This window comes from Chamaea fasciata, unplaced genomic scaffold (genome assembly GCF_029207755.1).
Source record: "Chamaea fasciata isolate MVZ Bird 193981 ecotype frontalis unplaced genomic scaffold, bChaFas1.0.hap1 SCAF_17, whole genome shotgun sequence".
Lineage (NCBI taxonomy): Eukaryota > Metazoa > Chordata > Aves > Passeriformes > Sylviidae > Chamaea > Chamaea fasciata.
Window position 1 is genome coordinate 10,624,811 of NW_027094102.1, and position 20,678 is coordinate 10,645,488.

At 43.5% G+C, this 20,678-nt stretch overlaps 1 long non-coding RNA gene across 3 annotated transcripts in view; it reads right to left on the reverse strand.

Moving 5' to 3' along the window:
• Positions 1-7,459: 7,459 nt before the first annotated feature.
• Positions 7,460-20,678, reverse strand: part of LOC136298434 (uncharacterized) — a 48,270-nt gene continuing 35,051 nt past the window's right edge. Inside the window, exons 4-5 of one of the 3 annotated variants that reach the window (XR_010723310.1) lie at positions 11,178-11,351; positions 9,894-10,704 (exon numbers count right to left, since the gene is read on the reverse strand). This is a non-coding gene — a long non-coding RNA (uncharacterized lncRNA). Of the gene's footprint in view, positions 7,687-9,893; positions 10,705-11,177; positions 11,352-16,250; positions 19,833-20,678 lie in introns of those variants that run through there. The other 2 variants (XR_010723311.1, XR_010723309.1) reach the window with 2 other exon arrangements.

Consider the following 20,678-nt stretch of genomic DNA (forward strand, 5'->3'; position numbering starts at 1 on the left):
CACCCCTATTTCCATAGAAATGTGCAGTGGGTTTATCAGAGCCGCTCGCTGTGTGCCGTACGAGCCTTTCCAGCACACACGCTGCACCCAACACTAACCAGGACTGCTGCCAATACAATTTGTACTACAGTAATCTATTAGATTCAGACAGACTTGCCTGAGCCTGAGGGGCTGAAACAGAGCAGCTACACTGGGAATGTTCTGTACAACCCCGAGCTGAGAGGGAGAGGAGGAGGACAATGCCATCCCAGCACTATGCCAGGCTGTGCTAACACTGAGCTCTTGTCATCCCATGACTGGGGACAGCAGATCACAGCATCTCCCCCTCACTGCCATGCAGAGGCTCCAGCAGAGGCTCCTCACGCTGAATCAGCTCCTTTCAAACTCCAATTCTTCTCTTACTTCACCACAGCTTGAGCAATTTTGCCTCTACTTTCAAATTATCTGAATTTCCAAATATCTGCTGGGTGGAAGCACGATTCACCATTTCATAAGTCCTGCACTTTCAGTGTCTCCTTGCCTAATCCTCTGTCCTTCTGCAGCTCCATAAGTGTGCTGAGAAAGCAGATATTCCAGTTGCAGGTGGCCTCAGGCAAGCCTAGGTTGGTTGAGGTCAGTCAAATCTGGCAGCTGCATTTTGCCAGCCCTGCCCTCCTGCTCGGAGGCAAACAAGCAGCAGCTCACTCCTTTGCTGGCCTCCTCCCAGGCCACACTCCAACTGAGGGAGATGAAGGTCCCCTTTCCATCCCAGCCAGTCCTCGGCTCAGCTGAGGTTTCCTCTTGTAGCTCTTCCCCAAGCCTTGGTGTTGTCTTAGGTGCTGAGGACAGCATTGATGAGTTTTCCAGAAGCTTTTGGTCTCTTTCTGAGTTCACACCAAGGTGTAATTACTGGCTCCATTAGGCAAACTTTCAGTGCCAATTCTCTCAAAACCCTGAGATAAAACAAGTGACACCAATTTCTGGGGATTTGGGATGAAGCCACACAAACTCAGTGTGCTCTCTGCCTAGGACAACAGCAAATGTGCACGCTCTCTGGGTGTCTTAACATCAAAGAACAGAACATAACAACTGGGGCTTCTCCCAGCACTCCCAAATGCTTCATGGGCCAGCAATTGCTTTTATTGTTATTCTTATGCTTCTGAAATAAACAACATGGAAAACCCCAATGCTAATTGACAACAGCTTACACAATGACAGCCAAATTAATGAAGCTTGAGATCAGTCAGAGTGGAAAGGTTTCAATTATCCACATGTCCTAATGTAAGGACAAGGCCAGCAGTAAGAGTACCCTGGGCATGTCTGCTGATCAAAGCTTCTCTCCCAGTATCCCAAAGATGACAACTTAGTTATCATTAGCAATTATTAATATCCTCCCAGCCTTTAGAGTTAACATTTTTAATTCTAAAGTTAACATGAACACTTAAGGTTAGAAACTAAAGAAATTAAGTTAGATTGTCTTATCTGAATGAGTCAACCTTAGTTTTTCAGGTTTGGGCTTTCTAATAGCTGGAGTTTTCATCATTGCTTGACTGATGTTTTCATTAGCTGATACTGTTGAAAGTTAAAATACACTCAAGACTACAACATTCATTTTACAAGTCTTCTTAAGTAAGGTTTGGGTGTGTAACCTGCAATTAGACTAGAAAATGCACTATAAAGTGAGTTTATTAGCATTTGTAAAGGGGAAGTCAGAATGATCTGACAGCTTTTTTCCCTTGTAACTTCAAGAAGTGAGAATTTACTAAAAATAGTGTGAAGTAGGAAAAGAGTTGAAAGGAACATGAAAAGGGGAAGGCAAAGGGAATAATGGGACCACATAAATATTTTAAATACCTATTTGTATAGCATGCACTCCACAGAACTAACACATATTACAAGATTTCCAGCTACAGTGACATCTGACCACGCTTCCCTTTGTCCTGGAGGGAACACACTCAAGCAGCACAGAGTTTATAAAGGCCATGAATGAGCACAAATACAATTCAGTGACCTCCAGTGTCCTTGTCACTGACATGTGATATTTATGCATGTGAGGCTAATCTGAAGCCTCTCTCAAGCTCCCATTCATCATTAGCCCATCAGATGCTGACTAGACCATATATCTCTACCTGGATGCTCGCTAATCTTTGACTATTAAACAGGGATAAACCACAAATTTTATACTGGGGGCCTGTCACTCAACTATTTGGATCTACTTTGTGGCCAGCTCCTTTTGTAAGGGAGCTGAATATAACCCTCACCTAGGGCTTGTCCCGGCCACAAAATGCTTCTGAGCAAGAGCACCCACAAGCCAAACTCCCAGGTTTTATACGCCAGCATGGACCTGCTCAGTCCAATGGACTCGTGCCAAATTACACCACCTAAGGATCTGGCCACACATTTCCAAGGTACTCTATAAATTAATTAAGCTTTATAACAACCCTGCAAGGTTCAGTAGTACAAAGTGGAGTGGGAAAAGTGCAAGAACTCCAAGCCAATGGCAAGGAACTGTTGCTTCCCAAAGGGCACATATCTTTACTGCCTTGCTTTTTAACTGTATATTCCATCCTTCCTAAGTCAAAACCCCTCTCTAAGCTCCACAAAGCCAAAAATAGTTGCAGCACCCAGCTGCTGCATTAAGAATTGAATCTGGGGACTCTGTACCTGTGTCCGTGAGATTGCTGCAGGAACTAAGAGATCAAGTTGGGCAGCTCAAGTGTTGAGTTCACTCATCTGCTAAGCCTGGCCACAGAGAGATGCTGAGTTGCTTTGTATTCATGACAACAGTCAAAGATTGGCTATTACTGAGGATAATAGCTGCAATATTAGAAATTAAACACTTACATTTTGTTAAGACGTTTTTCCTAGCATTTAAAAGAACAGGGCATAGTCAGTAGAAATCCTCTTGCTTCCCATGTACTTGCAGAAGGCAGCTCGACACCCAGAAGTTTTGAAACTCACAGAAACACCTCTCTTCCACACACTGCACTGACTAGTTTTTTATTCAGTAACACTGACAAAAACACTGAGACAAGGAACAAGTGAAAACAATCCTAAGATGGAAGGACTGAAATCTATGAAAATAGCCCTAGAAACAAGTAAGTTCTCTCCCTGCATAAGCAAAGACCATGGAATTTCACCCAATAAATCATGCAATAACCCAGCTCAGCTGTTTCAAACTGTGTTTTATTGCCCCATGTCCACTCAGCCTTAACCCAAACTCATTGCACTGGAGGACAGAGCAGTAACATTAATAACTTCCAGATTTGCTGGACTCGCAAAGGAGCTCTACAGCCTGTGCTGAGAGGGCTTGGGAAGGCTCCTGGCATTGTCTCCTGCCTTTGCACATCTACACCCTCACCCAAATTACCCCAATGTAAGTCCTCCCTTACCCCACATGCATCACTTTATCCTCACTAAAGCGAGGAACACACTCCTCAAAGTGGAGAACGCACTCCTCAAAGTGGAGAACGCACTCCTCAAAGTGGAGAACGCACTCCTCAAAGTGGAGAACGCAGCTTATTCAGAGCATCTCCCTAGGCCACAGATCCTGCCTGGAAAGCTGAGTGAAGAGCAGCTGGAGCAAACCCCACCAGGAAAGCAGCTCCCACACTCCAAGCCCTGCACTCCCACAGCCCAGCCTGCAGAGCAGGAGCAACTTTTCAAAGGCACATCCTGAGCATCAGCTTGACCCTCAGCACCTCGAGCAGCCTCGGGCCTTTATCTGAAGGAGCAAAAACATCCCACCAAATTTCAATCAGAGGCTTTCAAAGGCACGAGTGCTCGCGGTTACAAAACAAACTCCGGTGCGGCTCCAAGCCTCCGCTGTGCCACAGGCAGCGCGGAAGGTTTCCGGCTGTCGGGCCCAGGGTATAATAGGCCTGATTTATAGTTACCAGCATGGGACTTGATTCGAAAGCTCAATCACCGTGACTTCTCACAGTGGGGTTTGCATGCTGCAACGGGCCTCAAAATTGGAGAGGAATTTACCTCCCGCTGCCGAACATTACATAACAATCAACAGAAAACAAGCGGAGAGCAGCAGGAGGTCCCCATCATTAGCCTGCACAGTCATGTTAATGGAGATGTACACACACTCATCTATCTGCACTTATTATGGAGCTTGCCAGACTGTGGGATTACGCTGTGAGAAGGAGTCTAGGGCAGAGAGAGACAAGATACGGGCAAAGAGCTTCCAAAATCCACTCAATCCACAGAGATTTCTACATTAACATGAGAGACTGCGGTCTGTAAGATGCGAATCTCACATGTGGCAAAATGGCTCACAAACGTTTGGAGGTGCCTGTGACCTTGCACTGTGCAAAACGCTGCTTTTCCTCTAACAGAAATAACAGCTCTACCTTCACCTGTCTGTCGCTTTTCAGCCTTGCTGCCAAGGCAACAGCTCCACCTCCACTAAAGGATGCCTACAAAGTTTTCTGAACTTCTGTCATTATGGCCACATCGGTCTGCATCCCAAGGTAATCACAGACTTCAATGCCAATTAGATGGTTCACATTAGACAAACAGTAGTCCCTGTGCGAAATCCTGCTGCCCTGGCACACAGAGAAGGACAAAGGCAAAAGCCTAACATAATTTTAAAAGCCATTCACACCAAAATGACTAATTTTAAATGTAATATTTTGGGTAACTGTAGCTTTGTTTTCATATGATATATTGTCTTCAACATCACAAGAGTACTTCAAAACATTCCTAAATCTCTCAAAATTGAGGGATGAAACTGTTCCACTTGTGAGCTTTTTTAATGAGTAAAGTGCTTGAACACCTGATGTGACTTAGCAAAGGTGAACCAAGTCAGAGCAGAAAACAGCCACATCCCATTTTCTCTCCAGTCGCTACTTTGACTTTCATATATATTCTGGTTTCCCTCCCAATCCAGCAATTTACTGTTCCTCCCTCATGGGGTAAACCCTGCAAATTCATTCTAAAATTCGAGTATACAAGGTTAAGAAAAGGTCAAGACAGTCCAAGTCCCTCTATGCTAATTTAACGTGAGCGAGGCAATTCATTTCCCCTTCCCAAACATGCATTAAATGCAGAGCATCTCTAATGGCCTGAGAGTTTTCTCCTTGATGTTTCAAACATTCTTTCTAAATCACTAATCTATGGATCTAACTTGTGTTATTTCTTTTAACAAAATTAGAAATGACATCTTTAAACTACCCTAATGTTATAATCAAATCAACAGGAATGTCATTAGCTTTCCCGATTGCCATTTTTCTTTTCTGATTAATCCTGTGATTCCTGTAAGAAACAGTCTTTTCTTAACCACTATAAACAACTAGTACATTAACCCCATGCAGATTGACTATTTCTGCCATGTACTATTTCCTAACCAAAGGAGAAGTCCCACCATTTCTCCCCTACCTCCCTCCTCAAAAATGTTGTACCTTTTTCCCTGTCAATAAATTGACCCAGAAATATTTGCAAACAATTGGTCATTTCATATTTTAAAATAAAAAGCCCTCTGCCGAATTCAGCCACAAATTGATCTGTTTGTACAAGGATCTGGAATATATCTGTTGCAAGGACTAGACAGGACAGTACAAAGTGTCAACCACTGAAGAGCCCCTGGCTTGTTTCTGAATATTTTTCTTTTAGATAGCCCAGAACACCAAGCAAGCTGTACTACTGACCCATTTCAGACCCTCTTTAACCTGAATACTTCTATCAACTTTGTATGAGAAAATAAACTGGTAGCACTGAGAGCTAGAGAACCATAAGGGACTAAAACATAACTGAATTAAGAAGTGGTTAAACACTTTTAGACTCTACTTTAGCTATGTTAAAAAGAGCTGCCTGCTTAGTGGATGTTCAATGATCTCTGAAAATCATGTGTTTAGCCATAACATCACTGAATTGTTCTTACTCAGTGTTTCTCCCTCAGTGAATCACCTTCTGGTTCTTATCCTACCTTCAAACCCTTTTTTACTTTTTGTACACATTTCTTGTTTTGTTTCTGAACGAGTCCCATCATGGGAACTGTGACAAGCAATTATTAGCACTACTAAGTACTAGTGAAGAACGAAGACAGAAACATTAATAGCTTTCAAATATTTTTGTCTGTTTGTTCATTTAATCTTAGTGGGAAGAAATGAAGCAGTATAATGCATCTCTGCTGATTGTGCACTGTTTTCATGGACAGAGCCTCTTGGCTACAGTTTAGGTCAGAAGCCCATCTATAGGTTAGTGAGCCTTAACCCAAACTGACCAAGTGGCATTAGCTCAGAAAAGCCAGGGGATCTCCAGTTTCCATTTCAACTGGCTTTCCTCTAGAAGTTCGTCTTTTTTTGATTATGTTTTATGTTGTGTAACTATTTCAAGCACCTATACCTTAAAGAAGCAGGATGAATCCCACCTAGAACTGCTTCTAGATCAGGAATGTGCATGAAAACAACCAACCAGAAACAAGGGGCAGCAAGAGATGTCCCCCTGCAACACAAGCTGCACAGGGGCCAGCTTTAACATTCTGCTTTGTTATCCACAGTCAGACGAGTCAAGGGACAGTGGAGTCCCTTCCTGCAGTGCTTAGGAGTGCCAGTGAATCAAAACGGCATTATGGGAGACACTGCCGTGGTTTAAAAATTAAAGTTAGCAATTTATAGTCTACCAAAATTGCAGCTGGAACTACGCTGTAAATTCTCCCATGCCACCTACTGGTGCCTTCTTTATCTACCAACTGTATTTTATAGAAAGCCACATAAACGTGGTGCATTTATGGATAGTCTTCAAACTCATTTTTTGGTGGACTTGAGTGGAAAGGCACGAGGGTCAGTCCATAACACAGGATCTTCCTGTTTAGGTACCTTAAAAGAGAATTAATTATTACTGCTGACAGCTTCAAGACCCCACAAAGACAGTGAGAAGCAACACGAAGGAATTCAGGACAGAAAATGCAGCTCTGCACAAATGCAAATCGGCCACGAGAAGGGCAGGGAAGCCAAATCACCTCAGACAGACACCCTGAGAAATTATGTGAGAGCAAACCTCTGCTTGCTGCTCTCCAGAACATGGCTCCTCCTGCAATCCCACAGCCAACACAGCTAGGACTGCCCATGATCCTACTGGCATCATGACTATTTGCTTGGCTGGGCATAAAATAGAAGGAGGGAAAAAGTGATCTTGTTTAATCAACTTAAACTACTTTTTTATTATTTAACATTAAAAATTAGAGTCCGTCCTCCTCTATTTAAAAAGAGAGCTGTCAGGTTCTGACCTAAGTCTAACCAAAAGGAGGGATGAGGAGGAGAAGGGGGGAGTTGGGAAAAATCAATGAATCTACACTAATAAAGGTTATAGGAGTAAAATTTACGCTGGATGCAAGTATGATCCTGTAGTCTTTTTATTTTTTTGGCATGCTGCCCCAGCATGATTTACGTCGAGATAACATGATGGAGCCTCCACCATTGAAAGGAATTAAATAAAAATGCAATAAAGGAGTACAAAATCAATCCGCTTACAGTTTTGTTTAATAAAAATTCATGAAGGATGGGCGGGCAGGCCCATAAGAAATACACCAGTTCAATGAGGAGGCTCTATCAAGCCCACAGCCATTAGAGTGTAGCAGCAGGATAGGATTATTGAACATTAGCATGAGTTAGCTGTGTGCCAGTGTGTTGAATATTCCTCGGTTCCCCCATCATTCCAAGCTCTGTCATTGCTGCCAGTCAATAGCGCATCTATCACCTGAAATAACGGCCAAGAAAAGTACAAAAGATGAGGATTTGACCTTGACTGAGAAGCTGATCTGTGGAGGTTTTCCAACAGGGACAGCTGTTTTTTCAGTCGGGATGCTGGGACTAAAACCCCACGATGGACCCAGCCTACCCCTGGGCATTAGCAGGTTACAGGTGCTTTCCCCAGGCTGAGTTTGGATCCCCAGCTGTCACTTTTCACAGCTGAGTGAAACTTCTGTCCTCTGGAGACATTTGCCCTAATGATAAGTTGGCATTTGTTTTCTTAACTACAGGCTGAAGCCTCAATGTACAGACAAACAAACATGCCCTGTGGCACGGTAAAAAAATTAATTGCAAAATCCTTTAGCCACCCTGATTTTGTAAGAGGAGCAGTGAGGCTTAGTCTCACCCTTTCCCTCCACTGGGCATTTAAAAAACTATTGCTTACAGTCATCTTGACAAAAAGAGGATTTTAGTGATCACAGTTTACATAGATAAGCATTTGAGAACAGAACTTGGCCAAATCCATGCAGCATTTCTGTGGTTTTCCACCAATTTGACCAATAGTGGAACAGAACAATTTTAATTTCTACCTGAGCAAATCATCTCATTTTCAGAACATTCATTTGCTCTATGCTAAAATCCACCGCTCTTCAGGTTGGTTTTTTTTTTTTTTTTTTAATTATTATTATCACACGGAGTTCAAGTGAAAACATAGCAGAAAAAATGGGCTTGTGCCTTGCATGAGCAAAAGCGAGCTTGCAAGTCAGGTGTGAGCATTCCCACTGGAAGTGCTCACAAAATACGCTGAGTGTATGATGTCACCTAGTGGTCAGGACACACGGGACTGACAGGCAATTAACATTTTCTGCTAATTCCTCCACTAGCTGCAGGTACCTGCTGAAACATCCCAACGTCCTTATCAAATAAAGAGCACTCCCAGCCAGGATGAGGTAGATTTAGCTTTACACACACCTGTGATGGGGTGTGTGCAGAAACAGTGGGATGTGACTCATTTCCTCCAACACCACCAACTGCTAATTCTGAACTCCTTCTTCCCTGTGCTCAAGTCAAGCCAAAAAAGTTAAGCCAACCTTTTTCAACCACCAGCAGTTCTATCATCATGCTGCAAGTTCTGCAGAGCCAGGAGCAGATAAAAGCACAGAATTCATCAGACTCCTTATATTATCCCCGAGTGTGCTCTCTGCAAAAAATTCCTCCTGGAGCACGGCTGGGAACAACCCCACAGCCTCAGACGCATTCCAGCTTGTGCCAGCCACACTCTGGGTTTGCTGGGCTGGCTGATCTGCCCACACCTTTCCCCCAGCAGAGGGAATTCATGCCTGGGGAAGCATTTCAGCTTAGCTTTTCCTACATCAGTCTAGGGGCAGCTCAGCTGAGTGATTCTGCCCTAAGCACTTATCACAAAGGAACACAGACAAAAAGCAGAATTAGCTATATTAGCCCACTCCTCCCCAAATGAAGCCTCAGGCCAAGCAAAACTGCCCTGCCAGTTCTTCCTGGTAGGCTTTTCTTGGTTGTTCCAGTACGTTGACTTGAAGGACAATAACCTCTAGCTTGTTTAACAACTTGTCCCTGCTGTGTAATTACACTTCTTTTAATTGGCTCGTGGGGTTTAATCATCTCCTGGGACTCAGCTCGCAGCGTTTCTCATTAACCGCCGGCACGCACTCGTGTTCTGAGGACAGGGGGATGTGCTCCAGAAGTGCACACGGGGGAGGCTCTCGGAGGATCCAAAAGGAAAGACTCACAGCAGAGCTCTCAGCCACGTACAGACACACACACACACACTGCTCCGAGCCAGCTACAGCCCATCTGCAGAGCGCACAGCCAGCTCTGCATCCCCGGGGAGAGGCAGCCAGCCCTGCTCACATCCACTGTCAACTTGTTGGAACAACTAGAGGAGGCTGAACACACCAAGGATTGAGAAACCACAGAAAGGACGACTCCTGGCAGAGGCATAGAAGAGTGGATATAGGAGCCATGCTGAGCCCATTACACAAGAGACTTCTCCCTGATACCTCCCTCTGCCTCAACTGTTCCAACATTTCTCTCAAAAGTTTGCGAACTTCAGCTGATGTCAAAATCATGTTTAAAAAGATATCTAAAATACTCCCACAGTAATATTAATATTTTTCATTTTATGCCAAGGCCCTTTGTGCCCTTCTGAAGGGAGCACAGGAGCAAGTCCAGAGGAAACCACAGAGATGATCAGAGAGCTGGAGCACCTCTGCTTTGGAGACAGGCTGAGAGCAACGGGTCACTGGGCTTGGAAAAGACAAGGCTTCAGAGAGATCTTAGAGCCTTTTCAGTGCTCAAAGAGGCCACAAGAGATCTGGAGGGGAAATTTCTACAGAGGCAGACAGCAATAGGAAAAGGGGAGAGTGTTTAAAAGACTACAAGAAGGGAGAAGAAATTTAGATGGGATGTTAGAAATCCTTCCCTGTGAGGGTGTTGAGCCCCTGGCACAGAGTGCCAGAGAAGCTGTGGGTGCCCTATCCCTGTAGGTGTCCAAGGTCAGGTTGGATGGGGCTTGGAGCGGCCTGGGATAGTGGGAGGTGTCCCTGCCCATGGCAGGGGGATGGACTGGATGAGCTTTAAGGTCCCTTCCAACCCAAAGCAGTCTGTGATTCTGTAACTGAGAGGTGGGTTGTACAGAGAAAGTCTCTGCTAAGAGGGGACTGCTGCATCCCGAGCAGTCAGCACCAGAGGCTGCTCACAGGAGGATGAACCAAGGACACGATACACTGCAGAAAATGGAAAAGGATATTTGACATTTGCTGAAGGAACAACACTACGTTAAACTTGTACTGGCAGGGCCTTGAGATCCAAGTAGTTTTCTATTACTTCTCAGCCATGCTCTGCCGGTTTGTTTGATTTTTCCATCAGAATCCTGCAGCTCAGTTCACTTTACCAGAGGGGGAAGTTGCTGGGAAAGGGACTGAGAAACAAGAATCTGTCAGAGAGTTGTTTTATTTCCTACAGCACTGGCTGACTGACTAAAATCCTATAAAAAAAAATAGAAAAGAAAAAAAGTCAAATTCAGGAAAAAAAGCTCTGAACGTGTCAAGGCTTTTGGAACAAATGGCACAATAGGTTTTTCCTGTAGCTATAGGCATGTATTTCTTCTTATTTTTTATTTATTTATTTAAGCCCCTGTAACACACCATTTCCCCCAAAGGGCTGCAAAGGTTCAAAGGCTTTGAGAGCACCAATAAATCATGACCACATAAATGTCCTGTTGTGAAGTTTGATTCTTATTTACCCGGGGTCTTTGGGCCAGTGCTCAGTCTGTGTTGGAGAAGGCAGATTTACTTCTCCTGAGATGCCCTCAATTCACAGAGTACTCATCTTTCAAGCAGCACTGCTCCAGCCGGAGCTGCCAAAACACTTCTAGCTGCAAGTTTCCATCATTTGCTTTATCACACTTCCCTTTCCCCTCCCAGATACTGGTCTAAACTCAGTTATGTTTAGAAATACCTTGTGAGTGGCCAGACTGTGAGTCAATGAATCTCTGTAAATCACTGCCATATGCAGAAGAATTTCAGGCTTTAGTGAGCTTTCTTCTTAGGCCACCTCTAGCCATGATCCCCTCTCTAAAATAATCCTTAGGACTGTGGCATGTGTAGGAAACTCAGCACAGGTATAAGCAGGCTACAAGAGAGTATAAGAAACAGAGCATTAAAAACAGGACAGAAATACTATTTTAGATGAACTGGATGCCCAGCTGCACAGCTAAGGTGCAGTTCTGTCCTGCAGGCAGGAAAGCAGTATGTCAGTCTCCACTCCACAGCAAGGATGATCTGCTCATCCAACTCAGCTAAGAGGAAAACCAGATCAGTAACAGAAATTCCAGCAGTTTGATTAAAGCAAGCACCTAATAGCATAGCTGTTTCTTCATGTTTTTTTTCTGTTATGTGACTTAGTCTAACATTCTTTCTCTAATGTCAATGAATATTTATTCCCAATCCACTTTGAAGTACCCTTTTTAATTATTCACAGTTCGTACAACTGCAGGTATTCACCAGCAATTTGTGAATGGAGTCCATGTTAATTTTCTGGAAGAATTTTTCTGACAGGAAACAGAGCTAACACCCGGAGAAGTAAATTAACTATTCACATGACTCAAAACTAAAAGACTACAGATGCAGATGATTTTTCAGAGGTGTACATGGAAAAATAATAATTAAAGACAACTAATTTTAGCGAGTCATCTTGCTATAGAACCCTAAATTTTTTGAGACAAATAGAAAAAAAGCATTCCAGCACAACAGAAACATCACTGTTCTGTGCATCATCCATTAGAGAAATATAAATTTGCCAGACAACTTAAGCAAAAACCAACTCTTTGATTCACTGGAATGTGACTGGGACATACATAGATTCAGTTGCAGCGGGGACGCACGTAGAGAATCTCATCGTCAGACAACAGCCTTGAACCCTGCAGGAATCTGCACAGCTCTGCTTTTAGGAAAGGCCTTTTGTCATTAATAGCTTAAAAGTGACGAAGGGAAATGTTGGCAAAACCCCAGCAGCAGATTTGAGTTCATTCTGTAACCCGAAAAACAGGTGGGTGAATTAATCTGCAACCGAGACCACTTTGTTCCACCCCATGCAAAAATGCAAAGCCTAAATGGGGATCCAGTGTGCTCTGAATTATATCTATTTGACTTTTATTTAATTTACCTGAGTTTTTCCTACTCTCTTTTCGTCTGGAGAGTGCAGAAGCTCCTGGCCAAAGGACCTGCTCTTCAGCTCATAAATTTAAGGTAATGCAAATTTATAAATTTAAGGGAATGCAAAGGAATTATTTATGCTGTAATTGTTTGGGGGCTATTTTATTAAATAAATAAAGGCAGCTGAACACTTGCTACGTAGCCATATCTTCCAAGGGTCTTGGTCAGGGTGGTGCCCACATTATCCCATCGTGTTTGTGTTGTGTGCTCTGGATGACAAGTTTATTGGAAAATGAACAAGAGCCCCTCTCCCAGCCACTGACAGCAAAAATCCATCTCTAACATAACAGACAGATATAATTGTTGTTCACCCTGTTAGACATGCCAAGTGATTGATACAATGCAAAAAGGAGTGGGGTGAAATTACGATGATCTATAAAGATCTTTCTGGAACAGAGAAAGAGGAAGAGAATCATTTTTAATATGATTAATATTGCAGCAGAGAGGGGGAGAAAGGAAAGAGATGGGATTTGTTCCCTGCTATAACACTCTACTCCCAGGCAATACTGCTTAGCAGGAAAGCCTTCCAGCTGAGGGCTATGAAACAGTTATCACTGGTAGGTGATTAAGTTACTAATTCTTCAGGGAGAAGACATTTAGAGGCCCATATTAAAGGAGAGCGAGGCAAAATTACATTCCGTTTCAATTTAGTTTAGCAATTCTAGTGATTTAGTTAAATGAAAAGCAATTGTTCCAATTAATAGTATTGAATGTTATTCATCAAAAGTGTCAAAACAGCTGTGTTGGTGCATTAGTAACCTATTCTCTTGTCAGAGATATGGATAATTCCCTGGGATTGCACGAGGGGAATGGCAGAGCAGGCAGGAGCCGCACGTCCCGCAGCGTTAATGACTGCGGGGTCATGGAGCTGCTGTCAGGCTCCAGCAGCTCCACACCGGGGTGGGAAGGACAACTGGGGTTCAGCAGGGCAGGGGATGTTCCCAAACACATGAATCTGGCTTTCACTCTCCCCGGTGCCATCCCACAAACGTCCTTGAGGATGGTCTGGCAGGGCAGCACAGCCCCGCACTGCCAGTGAGGGCAGAGCAAAGGCAGCTGCTCCCCTGCTCCCCATCCCGCTCCTTCCTCAGGGGTTTGCGCAGGAAAGGGTGAGACCTCCACCTGGCTTTGCCTAGAGCTGGTGCAAGAACAATTAGGAAGCCAAGCACCATTTTCATCCGTGCCGAGTCCTCGGCAGAGGCAGCGGCCCTGCAGCAGCTTTTCTCATGGAGTTCATCCATCAAAACAGTGATCAAGGAGCGAAGAGGAAAAGTTTGGACATAACCCCTGAATACAATGGGGTAATAAAACACAATGGTGCTGCTGGCCTGGGAATATGACACTCTGGCACAAGACAGAGCCTTCTATTTTGGGATAAACAGACCCCAGTCTGAACATGGCTGAGGGCATCCTGGAGCTCATTAATCTGTATGGGAATGACAGAGACAGGATAACAGGTCTGATAAGGGTTTCCTCCAGCCTTTTCCTCACACCATGCAGGCCCCTGCAGCCACCTCAGCCATCTCCACTCAATAAGGCTTTATACACTTCCTCCCACAACCCATAATTGCCTTCTCAGTGCAGGAGATACTATCGCTTTCCTTTCCTTCCAAATTTCCATAGCCTTTTTATGGGAGATTAGAAAATCCTGTCTTTTTTGGACTCTACTGTTTGTTTTCTCCAGGAGCTAAAGAAAAACAAATGCATGCTGTGTAGCTGAGTTGAAGGACAAGGGCAGAAAGCGTGCGAAGGGCCCAGCAGGAACCTCCTGCTCCTCACCCAGGGCAATGCCTTCACCCTCCTCAGGAGCAAGGCAAACCATGGCCCAGTCCCATCCCACAGGGCACGGGTGGGATCCTCCAGGTCACACCACAAGCCAAGAACTACAACAGTCTCTTGTGTCAAAGGATGTGTCTGTTCTTTTTTAGAAGTAGTTAATAGATAAAATCAACAAAAATGTGGGTACATGCAAGGAGAAATGGAGTTATATACCTCAAGTGAAAGACAATTCTGCTTTTTCTCCCTGTCTCTGGAGGTACCCTTCAGGCCACACCATCCAGCCTTCCTCATGAAGGCGACAAGGCTTTTCTATGGGACTTTTGCTTCCTGTTCCCTACTCCAATGACTGCCAGGGATCACACCCCAGCAGTTACCCTGCTTTAAATCACACTGAAACAGCCAGGTACTCTGAACACTGCTGAACACGAGCTAAACGCAGAGCATCACATCACACCAGCACTGCTGGAATTGCAATGTTACTTAACAGAAAGGAAAATAATCTCTCTTATCTGTGCAAGCCAAACAGTTTGTTATCAGCTGCTCACGCTCAGAGGAGGAGTAAGGCTTGAGAAACTTGTAACTGCAAAAACCTTCCCCAGCTTCACACGTAAAATTGTATAAATCAGGTATCTTCACTAGGTTTGGCCCTTCAGAAAATCCCCTTTAAGCCTTAGCCTGGAACTGTACTTGCATCTGCTTTTATCATAAGAGCTTGAAAGCACATAGGAAACAGCACCTAACTCACAGGCTCTGTGCTTTGTTATGACCTCTGGTGCTTTGTGCCTCAGTAACAAGGCTGCTGAAATACAACTCCAAGCCAGAGCAACGAACTAAATCCCCCCATGCTGGTCCCAGCACATGGGAGTGGACACGCAGGAGGTCCACGCCAAACTTCTGCAGAAGGTTGGAGAACACACATATTAACTTCAGGGCGGTGGCCAGAAGAACATAGAAACACTGTGGGGGCCTCCCCATACTACAAACCAGGTTTTTGGCAGGAAAGAAGCTTCTTTTTGGCAACTCATTTTCCCATTCCTTCTCAGGATGGTCGGATTTTAAATGCCTGCGGGGCATAGAAGGTTACTGATAATAAAAGTGTGCATTTTAATAAACCAGACTAACTACAGATATGCCTACTTTGGTGCACATGGCTCCATCTTAGCTGTATTTCAAATGTGCCACATAACATTTATTATGAAAAAGAATTAAAGAGCCCTTCATTAATTATTTGTATTACCATAGCACCTAAGGGCATTAATCACACATCAAGGCATCGCTCAGCAAACACTGCCGGAACATGGTCTGCCCAAAATCAAAATCCAGGGCAATGAAAAGGAAACAACTGCACAGAAATAAAAGAAGGCACATGGTGTAGGATGCACGGGGTGATGGCTTTAGTCAGCAGGAGAGGCAGCAGAAAAAAACACGTCCTCTGCCATCAAATTATCTGTGCACAGCCCAGGTGAGGAAGGTTTTCAAGAGAGGTTGGGTGAGGATTCGGAGTCAATAATAAGTGATCAGAATATTGGAAGCCAAACCCAAGGAGAAGATGTGGAAAAAAGCAGGCAGCTTGCAGCTGTTGAGGTGCAGAGCCCACAGAGACAACACTGAGCAGCCAGGTACAGTTTGAGTCAAGCTGTGGATCAAGAGGACTCCTAGAAGATCGTTTCCAGCCCAGTGCTTTGACTTTACAACAGTTGAAAATAATTTTGAAACAGGAAAGTTCTAACACCAAATTTGTGAAATAGGCCCAAACTTTAAATGTTTCATTACAAGTTAATACCAAGACTATCACCTCTCTCTGAGAAGCCAGGGCACAAACCTGTTGGGAACTTCACCCATGACAGACCCCCAGGCAACAAATCAAAGCTTCAGCATTCCTCAAGATCATTATCTCCTGCCAAATTTAAACAGCAGTAATAAACAAATACCAGCTTCTGATCATAAAATGGAGCTGAAGCCAAAAATAAAAGCTCAGAGCCTGCTGAAATGATGATTAGTATATAATACACCAGGTAAGCTCTTCCCACATCTCCAGTTTCCACAGCAGCCCCAGAGCTCAGTTCTAGCACGTGCCCAGCACAGGCTGGGAGCAGCCAGCCATTCCTAACCATCATTTTGACTCTTCCTACCCCATCTCCCAGAAAATGGGATGTGTTCTCATGTAAAAGGTGGTGATTAGAGAAAAGAGATGTATGTTGTGAAGTGATCTGAGCAGAAAATAAAGCTGATCCCTCCTACCCACACAAGGTTTTGAGATTTTGGTGCATTAAATAAAAACAAATTTATGTCTGAAAAACCACTGCTGTATTTCACACGCCCCATTTTCCTCCCAAGGGGAGGGTCTTGCATTGAACTGTCGGGTAGAACAGAACAACTGCTGCACACAGAGGTGATAGCAGAAAGATTAAATTATTGCAATATAGTACATTGTCTTATATAAAATAAACTACAGCATTTCCCAGCTGTAGCTTTCTTTAATTCTTATTTTACTTTGTCACTGTTGTTTGGTTTCTTTCAAAATAAAAACAGGCTTATACACAGCTGAATAATTAACAGTGTCTTCATTAAAGGAAAAAAAAAAAAGGAAAAAAGAAACCATGAAACCCTCCCATTTCCCTGGGGGAAAAAAAAAAATCAAATATTAAACCAGACCAACTTCCCATTCAAAACCTAAAAGAACTCTTCTCCGAAACCTGACTGTACAGGAATGTGGCTAATAGAGACAGGAATTTTTTTTTTAATTATTTAGGTGCATTCTCAGAAGTTAATCAACTAATCTCCTTCTTGATTTCCTAAACCAAGAAAGGGCCAGATGTAGTAATCCATTACAGACACGATATAATTGTACTGTAATCATAACAGAACAATATCTGCACATATGCTTTTGTTAAGCACAGGGCACAGCCTGACACTACTCATTAAGAAACAAATGGAACATTCAACCACGGCTTTCATTTGATCTTACAAAGATAACACTCAGTATTGTTATTCCGGATTTTGAGTGTGTGTGCAGGACACAAAAGCATTCTCTCTCACAATTAAAAAAAGAAAATAAACCCAAAGCCAGCCGGTCTACATGGGACAATTGACCAGTGGAACAGTATATTCTGCTATTATCACTCTGAAATAATTTAAAAGTCACTCCAAGCTCAGAATTAACACCAAAAAGCAAGCCTAAAACAGTTATCTCACCCTACTAGAGGCTCGCTGGCCATTTTTCTTACTCACAACATTTTTCACTATCACATCAATGCTATTTTACACAACGTTGTACTCATTGGTATTGTAACTTAAACCTTGTCTATGCCCTGTGTATGAAAACATCTCAGCATAACTAGTAGCAATACCAGAAAGGGAAATATCAAACAAGCAGCTGGCGTTGCTTTAGAACTTTCTGAAGGGTGTGCCTGGCAGGAAAGCAGTTAAAAAAACAGCAACGTGAAATTGCATATGATACAGCACAGTGATGCTACTGCATTATAAATAATGCTGAGGGATGCATTATTTATATGGCTAATATTGGGCTTGCTTATGAAGAAAGCTTCTTTCTCCAGTTTGTCTCCAATAGTAATGGGCAGACAGGATCACACAGCAGAGATCGGAAGGAGACATGGCAGTTCAGGGAAATTTGGGAGGCAAAACACAGAAAAACATTGAGTGGAGCACTCTACTGCATTTCCTAGGTTTAATAAGTTGGAAACCTCAGAAGGTTAGGAGCTCACCTTTCATTCATTTAAACATTCAATAGGAAAAAAAAAAAATTGGATGTTTATTTGAGCCTTATCCCAAGTCTGTGTCCTTTAACAGCTGAAGGGTTGGCACGGAAATGCTCTGAGATTTCTGGCACCTCCACGTCTGGTCACTGTTTTAAACCAAAACTGGAGAAAGGCTCTGCCCCATAAAAGTGTTTAAATTGGCTCTTGCAAGAGGGTGGAGCCTCCAGCCCCACAGTGAGCTCGATCTTGTAGCACACTCATTTTCTGTTCCTGTGTTGAATACAGCACTCTGCACACATCCAGTAGGAATGCTGCTGCTATGAGCACCTCTTTCCTCTCTGCACTGGAAACTCCACCAGCAATTTGTAAACAAGTGTAACAATGAGGATGGAAGCACAAATAAACCTGATAGGTAGCCCAGGTCAGAGCACCAATGGGGCCAAATCCAATTTTTGGTACCACCAACACTTTTCCCTTCAGCCAAAAGTTACCAGCTGTAGATAAATGCCTGTAACAGGCTTTTATCTGCCCCTTATCCCACTGGGTTTCACATCATGGTGTTAGATGCCCACCAGAGCCACCTTTCATGACCATCAACACACAAAGCTGAGGCATGGAGAGAGATCCCAGCCACCCATGGGCACCACAGCGCAGTAGATTTCTCTGGAGTTTGGGTGGACAACCAAATGGGTCTGCAAAAAATAAATCAGTTCCAGCAGGTCAGAAACTGCTCTCAACAATGAGCACAGAGCTGTTGTGGAAGTTAATGAGTCCCACCACTTCTAATCCAGCCCAGGCAGGGCCTTGGGGGAAATTAAAGCTCTCTGGTGCTTTGCTGCTGTTGTTGCTTCAGTCCAGCTTTACCTCATAAAAGCAAACTAGGCCTGTGCTTCGGACCATGGTGCTGACAGTCACATGAGCTCATCCTTACAGCTTTCTTTTGTTCTTGGAGTTAGAGAAGAAAAAAAAGTCTTGAAGACCCGAATGGGACAATGATCCCAAAAGATAGCTGGTGGGTGCTTTTTTTGAAGTACATTTCGTGAAACCATTCACTCCAAACCCACTGTTTTGGAAACTTGCTTTCACAATCCTACACTCCAAGGTCCCAGAGTGTCCAAATTCCACATACTATTGCTGAAAATGTTGTATAGTTCCATGTCTAACTGAACCAGCCTCCAAAAACCACCCTATTAGAACCCAGTAAAACAGTTCAAAAATAAAGGTGACCAGTGGGAAGGAACTGAAGTTCTTCTTCAAGATTGAAGGTTTTCTTCCAAGTCCAAATATTTCTTATGCATCTTTTCAAAGCAGTGTTTAACCACATCTAGTTACATTTTGCTTCTCCCCTACAGGTGTTTTGCTGCCTCTATCTTTGTTAACAAAACATTTAAGGGCAGGAGGTTCTCAGCTCAGGGGCCACAGTGAAGATCTCAGAGCCTCTCCTTCCCACCTGATTCCTCACAGTAGCATAGGTAGAGAAAGTACATCCTGCAGCCTCCAAACTGAAAGCAAATGAGGGATGCTCAGATTGCATTGCACAAATCAGAGTCACGAGACTCGCTTTGCATTTCCACACAACTGACTCCTTTAGCTTGGCATAGACAAACTGTCTTTTTCTGTCACAGGGCTTGTAAGGGGGATGCAGAGCTGACACCAACTTACCCTACATGTGAAGCTTGCCAGGAGTTCAGTTTTAGCACACAGATGCAAATTTTTTTCATGCCCCTCCACTCGTGACCATCCTTGAGATGAGGAATCCCCCAGTGCAGAAAGCCCAAAGTCAGATTACATACTGGAGCTTGGTTTATGCTAAGCAGAATTTCCAGATAAACTTTTGCAGTCAGATCTACCCAGCACTGCTGATCCCGGTTCTCCACTTTGCTCTCCAATTTCAGACACAGCTTAAAGGGGAGAAGCCAAAAGAATCCAAAAATTAAAAACCACTTTCCCCATATTGCACTCAGCAGCTGTCATAGAGGAAATGCAAGTGAAGTGATTAATTCTTCCACTTATTCTGATGCAAGAGCATCAGCCTCTCAGATTTGGGCTTTATTACCATGCTCTGCCTCCCCAGGCCAATCGTAAGAGTCAAATTTTGACAAATTTCATACTGTGAGGCTTTTAAACAGTCAAATATTGCTTTATTATTTAGAACATCATTTTTCGGTTTTGTTTCCAGCTGTATGTAACACTGAAGTTTGCATTAATGCCCTGCATTATATCATCCTTATCAGACAAGTTTCTGAGGTACAGCTGATTCTCCTTTTTGATTTTCTACAAGGGCTATTAAAAACGCTGACCAAAGAATATAGATTTTCATTAATATTTCCTCTTCTTTTGATCTGTTCCTTTGATTTACCTGACTCTACAATCCAAATAATCAGAGGAGTTCCTGTCTTTCATGCAACAAATGTAATGCCAAAATTTAATCAAGCCAAGGTTTTTAAGATGGGGGGTGGAAAGGGGCAGTACATTTAAAGAGCTTTTCCTCACCCTATCTCTCCAGATGGTTTTGAGAAAAACAGACCCCAAGAAGATGCACCATTAAAGTATCCAAGAGCATTTAGTGATTTCAGAGGACACTTTCTGCTTTGTAGGCATGAAAAACATTTCTGCAAACAGCGAGGCTGCTGAGGATGAGAATTTAGATTGAGATGAAGACAACCTTTTTCTTTTGGCAGGGGGAAACAAGGTGTTGCTCTAGTGTTTTCTCCATGCTTCAGTTCAGTTTTCTCTGCTAGCTTAAG